The following is a 9,122-nucleotide window of genomic DNA, read 5'->3' as shown; positions in this document are numbered from 1 at the left end:
TTCTACCCGGTTAAATTCCCTACACAATAATTCTATCTTTACCATCTCAAAAAAAATAAAGAAAAGAAAAGAAAAGCAAATCTCCATCACCCCAATCTGATCCTTCCTAAAGGCTGCCGCTATGACTACATCATAACAAATTATAGGATGAGTGGAATAAGTGAAGCAAGCTAAACTAGATGAAATAAACGAATTTCTTAAAACCTTCTGAAACAAACTAGCTTGTACTTGCTCCCATCTTTTTGCATCTACTGGTGTAATATTTATTCATATTTCTGCCATAGATTTCAAGCCTTCATCATAAATGCTCAATGCCAGCCCATGTCCAATGGAATAGGAAAGGGTTTATCAGTGGGATCCTCGCTAATTACAATTGTGTTGTGTAGATCTAAGCATGATGCGGGAACAACACAAACCACACCACATCATTTAGCAAAAGAGGGAATAACTAGTGGAAATCTTGTAATTAGAGACCATGTGCCTGAATTTCATAAGTCTTATTTGTAGCTAGTTAGCTTACAAGTCTGTTGATGCTTTATTTTGTTGCCGTTGCCTGATCATCGCCTGATCATCTCAGCCTGACATGATTTCTTTTTCCTTCTTTCAGTAATGAAATTTTTTTTCTGTTAAAAAAAAAATGGACATCTTGGTAAAAAAAAATGAAGGACTTGGAAGAACTCACAAAATTCTTGAAAGTTGAAACAAGTAATGCAGTTGTTTGGGACAACTGAACTCAGAATCGTAGTCAATTGTTTGGGTTGACTGAACTCGGAATCCTAGTCAAATCTAATGGCTTGTTTGGATTTAGTAATGTCAGCATTTATCTTTTCCGGCGTACATGCTTACATGTACCAGTTCATAATGATTCGCTCTTCTTCATTGCTTTGGATGGAGCACATACGTCTCTACTTGTTGTGTAGGGTTGTTGCCAAGGAATCACTTCTCATATAGCACTAATGCCAAATTGATGTGTATATGTAGCGCTGGTACCACATGATGTAGGACAGTCAACAAAAAGGAATCTTGGGTGAAGTAGAAATTGATAAGGTACGAAGGGTAGGGGTTTTTAGTTAAGGATATGGAGGTATAGGACTGGTGTGGGTTATAAAGTGGATTGTTTAGATGTTAGAGTGGAGATCTTGTAACACGGTCGATGGGAAAAAGGTTTGTACGGGTATTAGGCTATAGGGAAAGGTATCCTATGGGGCGTAGTGAATTTATCTGGGACCGGTAAAGGAACTCACAAGTAAACCAGTCCAAGAAAGTTCACTGCAAGTGCACATGTTTTCTGCAGGGTTGATATCTAGAGGCTGGGGTCAATTAGACTTGGGAAAAGATTGGAATTATGGAATGCTTCAGGCTTGTGACAGGTGCAAGTGGATTGTTCTTGAAGGATTCTTGGATATGTAATGATTCAAGATGGCCAAAAGTTGCAGGTTTCTATCAGTTCTGTAAACTGTATATGAAATCTGTCAATAATCTGTAACAAAAATTTATTACAGATCTGGAATAAATCTGAAATAAATTCTGGTAGCAGACTTTAACAGTACTGATGGGTAAACCTTTAAAGGAAAAATCTAAGACAGATCTATGGTATATAAGTCATCAACCCATCGATTTTTGGTAGAAAAAGGTTGGGAGTGTTCATTTGATTCCATCAAAGATCAGATGTGCTAGATCATCTCCTTTGTGTCAAGCTTTTCCGAGTCTTTATAGATTAGTGATGGATAAAGGTGAAATGATATTGTGCGTGGGTGTGAAGTGGGGATGGTGGTTTAGACTTGGTTTGTCTTCAGAATCTTATAGAGGATGAGTTTATTTGTATACTTGATCTTCTGACGTTCGTTTCTTAGGTTGAACACGGCATCCGAATTTTGGGTGCCGATTTTCTTGGTGTCCTTTGGGCAAAGTCCTTCAATGTTTTGTTGAAGGAAAACAAAGCAAAGAGAACCTGAGACAGGATTTTGAAAGGCCCAATTCCAATGAGGGTGTAAAGCTTGAGAAGATAAACACTTGACATACTCAAGAGGGAGAAAATGAGGTTCGACTATGTGCAAAGAGGCAGAGGAATCGGTTAACCACATTATCATCCATGGCAAGGGGTGAGGAAAGTATGGTCAGCTATTTTGAGATGGTTTGATATCTTTTCGGTGGGTGTTGGGAAGAAGTGACGAACCATGGAGATTGGCTATTTGGCTCATATTTTGAATGAAATTTGATAATTGTGGAGGTTTAGATGATTCATCTTTTTAATGTGTTGAGGCCTTGAGGGATACAGGGATACAAATGAGGTGACAGACTCCCTTGCTAACGTCGTAAGTAGATATGCTTTTGTATTTGAGCAACTACCCTTGTTCTAAATTGATGTTTTCTTTCCTAATAAAAAGTGTCATCTCTTTTTAAAAAAATTGCAAATGTTAGAGATTGGTGAAACAGTAAGGTTGCTCCATTGTGACCTGGTGGTCACGGGTTCGAGTCACGGAAACAGCCTCTCTGCAAAGCATGGGTAAGGCTGCGTACATCTAGCCCTCCCCAGGTAGCGGCTTGTCTAGATTTCGTATTTCCCATGTAGTTCGTCCAATTATTGTTGGATTCAAGAGCCCCGATTACAGTTGACATATTGAAAAAAAAAATAGCAAGCAATAGGAACACATAAGTATCTTTTTTTTATTTACTATTAAATAAAGTTGATTTACTTCAACTTAAGTGCGGATTGCTGCGGGTGATGAGCCAAAGACTGCGTGCGAAACTAGGTATGGTTCTTTTGAATATCTTGTTATGCCTTTTGGGCTCCTATACTGAATGGGGGGAGGGCTTTCGATCTTGATCTTCGTATTTAGTTCGCCTTTCTTTATCGGATCAAGAGTTCAATCCCTCTTGTCCTAATCTGCCGGTCTCAAAGAACTCACCATTCTTGGAACTAATTCATAGGGGGGTCATAAACACCCGCAAAGAGTCAACCATAAAACCAAGTATTGAAGCTCGGGGACAAGATTAGAAGGGTCCATTAAGCACCTCATAACTATGTCATAATAGATCCGAACACTTGCCCCGTATCGACTTCCATATCATAATTGCCTTGACTTATAAGCTATGGCATGCAGGTTTAACCGCCTAATGACCTAGATATTTCATAAAGAGCTATTTCTATTGAGTTACCAAGCCCACCAAGATCTATTTCAGTATTCGAAACACTACCGGGACGTCCGAACAGGTCTTGAGCGCCTCGCAACTGACTTGCTGCAGCGAAAATCAGAGATTGATTGGTAACACAGACCACTGAGACAGCAGGGCTGTCCGAATCAACTCTGAACTGCGAGAATAACTTACTAAGCAGTGAATTTTCTCAATTCCAATCGACTAGGTGTATTATGTCGATTCTTTTGAGTAATATATCTGGAAATGCCCCGTCAGTTTTTCCATTCATTCATTATGGAATTCGGAAGTTTCTTATGTCTTGATTTGGAATAAAAAATTCCTCGTGTACCCATATGTATCTACGTAATAACAGAACGACTTCCTCTTTGAACAGTAAAGTAAGGAAAGAGGAAAAGAAATAAAAAAATGGTGTCGGTTGTTCCTCATTATAATATCCATAATTCTGGCAAGAGCTTGTTCATTGAAATAGAATATTTAGGAATAATTAGGTTGGAAAAAATTTCATAGCATGTGAATTCCTTTGAGATTCGAAATACAAACATGGGAATCAAATAATTGAAATATTTGTTGGATCAAAAGTTTCTTATTCATATATTACTGGATTCCAGTAGATTTTTCGAAATTGAGATATTTCGGGAGCCTCGTACACTGGGCCGCCCCTAGAGATTTGCTTCTGTTGCTTTCTTTCCAATTTTTAGCGACGGAATCATGCAGGGGAACACCCTTTTGTGCTTTGTAATCACTCTTTTAGATTTAAGGAACTAAATGTGCTTTAATTTTTTGAGTTTAAATTTTCGTTCTTCTGCCAATAACAACTAATAAACATAACATTCTGCTCTATCTATCCCTTTTGCATTATTATATCATTTCTAACATCATTCAAGCAAGTAAATAATGATGCATCCTGTTATATCTTGTTCATTGTACTAGATCATATCTAACATCAATTTTAGTTTTTTGATGCAGCAACTGGCATGAAGACAACCAGAGAGATGGATAAGGATGATTAATTGAAGGAAGCTTTTCATAGTAATGCTATTAATGAAAAGTTTGCAATATTTTGATTAAGGTAGGCTTATGGTGATGTAATGTTTAAGGTTTTATTAGGATTACAACTGACAAAAGCTGAATGGTGAGTGTGGGGGATTGCAGTAGAGTAGGATACTAGTGAAGTTGGTCAGCTGACGCAATTGAAAATTTCATTCGTTAGATTGTGGGATTTTTTTGTTGTTGTTGTATTCTTTGATGTGTGGTTTAATGGTGTGGCAAATATCTTTCATTACTTGACCATCTTGAATTTGTTGCTTTGCCGCGAAGTTCGTCATCATTTATTGGTTGCAGTTAACAGTGGAAATAGGTGAGGCATAGAAACATTATTCAGACATTTGTTATTGGTGACTCTGTTTGTTCATAAAACCTTGTTTTCATCTGTAATGTCATGCAATGACTGTTAGGTGTGCTTACAATGGAGATTTGTTTTGGGTGCAACAGCTGTTCAAAATCCGTAGACCAGTTGAAAAACAAAGGGTAATGCATGAAAACGGGAGGGCCTCTTTCAATTGGATCTAGATATAAGAAAATCAATGCAATGATCATTTGTTCCTTTTCATCTAAGCATGCTGAAATGTGTAAGGTGAGCTTTGATGCCCATTTTTGGCACATAAATTGCAGGATCATTATACCATAGTATTTTTGCTTTGGCTTGATCACCTAGTTTTCCAGAGGCAAATTCCTTCGCGGAAGAAACCCTTTTTCCAAGTGAGAGTTCCATGGACTCACTCTTTTTGGCAGATCATAGATTGAGCCTACTTTAAAGTTTAAACTACTTATGACATGTTGCTACACAAATTTGAGTTTGTACTTTGTAGTTCTGATTGTAGTGTAGCTTGTTAGCACGCGCTGAACTGTCATCACGGAATTGAGTTACCTACCAAACCTAGCCCCAATCCAGAGTAAGGGTAAGGTGCTCTCTTTTTTCTAAGGAAAGATTTCACTACCCAATCTTAGTAAGGTCTTTCATTTCTAAAACACTTTTAAGCTTCTCCTATTTTTGACTTACCTGCATTTCTGTCTAAAACAAAAAGAGTTTAGTCTGATGAATGAAACGTAAGCAGTGTTTAGGGACTTATTTGGATAAAAAAAGCTTTTAATAAAAAGTTTAGGCTGATGATTGAAACGTAAATAGATTAGCCAATCTCAAGAATAGCTTATCCAACTATTTCTATCCCCGTACTGAATAATCTCATTTGGTGAATGATTTGGATCATCTGGTGAAACTCAAAAGGATGTAATCTTTGGTGGATCTACTTGAAGATAACGAATCCATGAAAATGAATCAAAAGGATCTACTTGAAGATAACGAATCCATGAAAATAAATCAAAAGGATATATCTACTTGAAGATGAAAATCTAAAGAATGATCTCTTTGGTGGATCTACTCTTTGTCCAGCTTCAGGTCTTCTAAAAATGAATCCATTAACTCCGGAGTAGTGACTCCCTTGGATGCCTGCTATGGGATGCCTGCTATGGATGATAGATATAAACCTCAAGGTTGAAGAACAAAGCCTTCACCAGTTGAGCTAGAGGCTCAGTCCCAAAGGGGGGAACCCTTTTAGTCGACATCTTGAGGGTGGTCCCCTCAGTTGATATCCAAGGGGAGTCAATGTGTCCAAGGAAACACATGCATGATATTTAGTAGGGGTACAACTCAGGTCGAGTTCAAACCGAGAAAAGTCGGGTTAAGTTCGGGTTGAGTGTTTGGGCAACCTGACCCAAGTGAAACCCGATATTTTTCATCAAAAAGTTGGGTCGGGTTGACTTCGGGTCGCGCAGGTTGAAATCGGGCCGGGTCGGGTTCGGATTGGGAAAAAAGGGTTCCTCGGGTAGGGTCGGCCTCAACCCGACCCGAGTTGCACCCCTAAATTAGATAATGGAAGAAGAAAGATCATGACCCAAAAGCAATAAAGTGGGGAGAGATTGATTTGTGCTTGTGTGTGTGTGTGTGTGTGAGAGAGAGAGAGAGAGGAACAAAGCCTTCACCAGTTGAGCTAGAGGCTTAACCCCAAAGGGTGGGTCCCCTCAGTTGATATCCGAGGTGAGTTAATGTGTCTAAAGGAAACACATGCATGGTATGTACGATGTAACTGCTTCTGGTCGTACCCTTCATATGGTGTGGACGCCCAAAAGTCTCCTTGTTTGGACAACCACAGCCAATCGATGATGGCTCCGTCTTTGATGACTAATTTTAATTTCCTCGCTACTATAATGACAATATCATGTATTATTAAAGAAGACAACTATGCATATAGTACCATCGTGATCCATGGTGATGATCAATTCCAGTTTTCCAGAAATGTGTCATCCATTTTTGAGTCCTAGGGACGGGTATATGTAATCAAGACCATTGATCTTAGGTCATCATGAAGAGACTCCATGGTCCCGGTTACATGCTGAACAGACATCCCATCCACGAGATAAAGAACTTCATAAATCAATGGTTTAGATTTTCTTGGTTTGAACCTTAGAACGAGGCTTTGCCGATCAATTGGCTTGTCTCATTGTATCATCTTTCTCTTCATCTAATAAATCGGTAGGGTTTCCAGCCAAACCCCAGCTTGTTGAGAATTTAGAGAATAATACGACTTATCAGATTCTGTTGAAGAACAGAAACAACAAACAAACAGCGTTAGTAAAACCTTTTCCGATGCGGCGAGATGAGACACGGACTATGTCGCTCTCTTTAAGGTGAATTTGCGCCTCTGTAGAAACTAATTCCAATGCAGCAGATTACTGGCTGCAATCACCCCCAGGATACAACAGCCCGACGCACCGTTGATCTCCAAGAATTGCACGATCTCAGAGATTTGAACCACACGAACACTCCAGTAGCCCAACAAAATACGTAAAATAAACAGAGGAAGAAAGAAAACATTGTTTACAATAAAGTAGAAAAGCAAGAATAAAATAGTAGTTTTTTCGTTATGTTGTTGTGTTGAAAAAACACAGAGAAGATCCTCTTTTATAAAGCCAAACATGTCTGTTCAGCACATCCTTTAATGGAGTAAAGACGCCATTTAAGAGAAAAGAGCCGCTAAAAAGCGTTACAAATGCGAAGAGACACTTCCCCAACAGTCACAACGCTTAGGTACGCCAACACTATTCAGGTACGCCGGCTTACTCAAGAACTATGCTATTATTTACCCAGTTAATGACGTTCCAGTAAGCCGGTTTACCAAAATTAAAATGTAGGGGATGTGAGCCGGGCGGGGCGGCGCGTGTGTGGTATAACCAAAAGCCCACTGGGTCCACTTGATGGTTCATGCGCGTAGGCCCCCTTTCTCCTCTTCTCATTCACAAAGTTAAGAAAGTGAAAAGCTATGTAAATACATGAAGCTTTTCTTCACTTTCCAATATAGCACTATTCGCCTTTGTGAAGGAAGTGAGCAAACTCATTTTACAAACCAAAGTGGTTTTGTAAACAAAAGAACTTTGTATAATACCAACAAGGGCTATTTTGTATTAAAATACCAACACAGCTAACCCATAAACAAAAACAGTGCAATGGATTGGACTTGTGGTCGCAAATAGGATCAACGGATCATATCACGTCCATGCAACACATGTGGGGCCCAAAAGTTTACTGTTAGGGAAAACCCATCATTTCTTGTCTTTCCCGGCATTTTTTCTTTTGAAAAGTATAGGATAAGTCATGGGATTTGTTAGGCAATTTCTAGGAAATCCATTTCGCGGCTGACATTTGCCTGAGAGAAGAGCCACACCGGGTTTTGTCTCATTCATTTAATTCATGTGATGTGGCTGTTCTCTCATGCAAATGTCACCGGCGAAATAGGTTTCTACAAAATTCCCTAGCAAATCCTATAAATCATATTTGTGACTCCACTTGGATTATCACCTTGGATGGTCAAACACGGGTTCACTTAATCCGAGAATACACGTATCTCCAGCTAAATTGCCGGCAGATGATTACACAATAGATTGTTCAAACCTATTTAATTTTAGGGATTTGCTAGCATCCATCTTATGAAAAGTGAGCCTGTGTGGCTGCTCTCACATGCAACAGGCAATCCACGAAATGCCTTCTGTGCTGGACGCTAGCAAATCCCTTAATTTTAAGGTAAATAAGTGTCACTTAATGGCCCACCTTAGAACTGATGATACCATAGCATCGATGAGAAAATACTTAGGCCGCAGAAGTCTCTCTCACGGTTGAAAAGTTTGGGTTGGGCGAGAAATTGGCGCGGTATCAGGAAAGAAAAGTATTAGCGAAATAAAAATAAGAAATTTGTAGAGGAAGAAAAACTTATGAGTGTCTTGTGAATTCTTTAAGTATCTCTTGAATAACATAGGAAACTATTTTCCAAAATATTGTTACAATTGTTTTCATTTAGGTGATCATGTCTATAATGTGAAAATATAGTGTCCTCCGTAATTTATACACATGATGACATAAATTTAGAGATTTTGGGTGTGAAGATTCCCCCCCCCCTACAATCTATAAAATTAGTCACTATTCTACACTAAAAAAATGAAAACCTGACCCGTCCCAACCCGAGAAACTATCTTGGGTTTGGTCGGGTTTACGAATCTCGGGTTTTCCTGTAAAAAAATTAAACCCAACCCGAGTTGTACCCCTAGTTCTTTGAAATGTAAGTTTAAAATAAATTCCTAAAACTATTTTTTTAGAATAAGAAACTGAAAGGCCGGTATAAATGAGCCCGAGCTTTTAACCATGACCACCCTTCTCTAGTATTTTTTTTTTTTTTTTTGGGATTTGCTATGCTTCATCGCAAAAGGCTTTTCGCATCTGGTCTGTTGCACGCCAGACCAACCATTTTGCGATGGACGATACCAATTCCCTTTTTTATTTTGTTTTTTCATCTCTCCATAGACATGAAAACACTAGAAAAAAAGGAAATCTGTTGGGAGATGATATTTTTGACGTA

The sequence above is a fragment of the Tasmannia lanceolata genome, unplaced genomic scaffold (genome assembly GCF_043159265.1).
Source record: "Tasmannia lanceolata isolate RefF3 unplaced genomic scaffold, GAP_Taslan_0.1 ptg000037l, whole genome shotgun sequence".
Classification (NCBI taxonomy): Eukaryota; Viridiplantae; Streptophyta; class Magnoliopsida; order Canellales; family Winteraceae; genus Tasmannia; species Tasmannia lanceolata.
The sequence above is the reverse complement of the archived record's forward strand: the minus strand, read 5'-3'. Positions refer to the sequence as shown.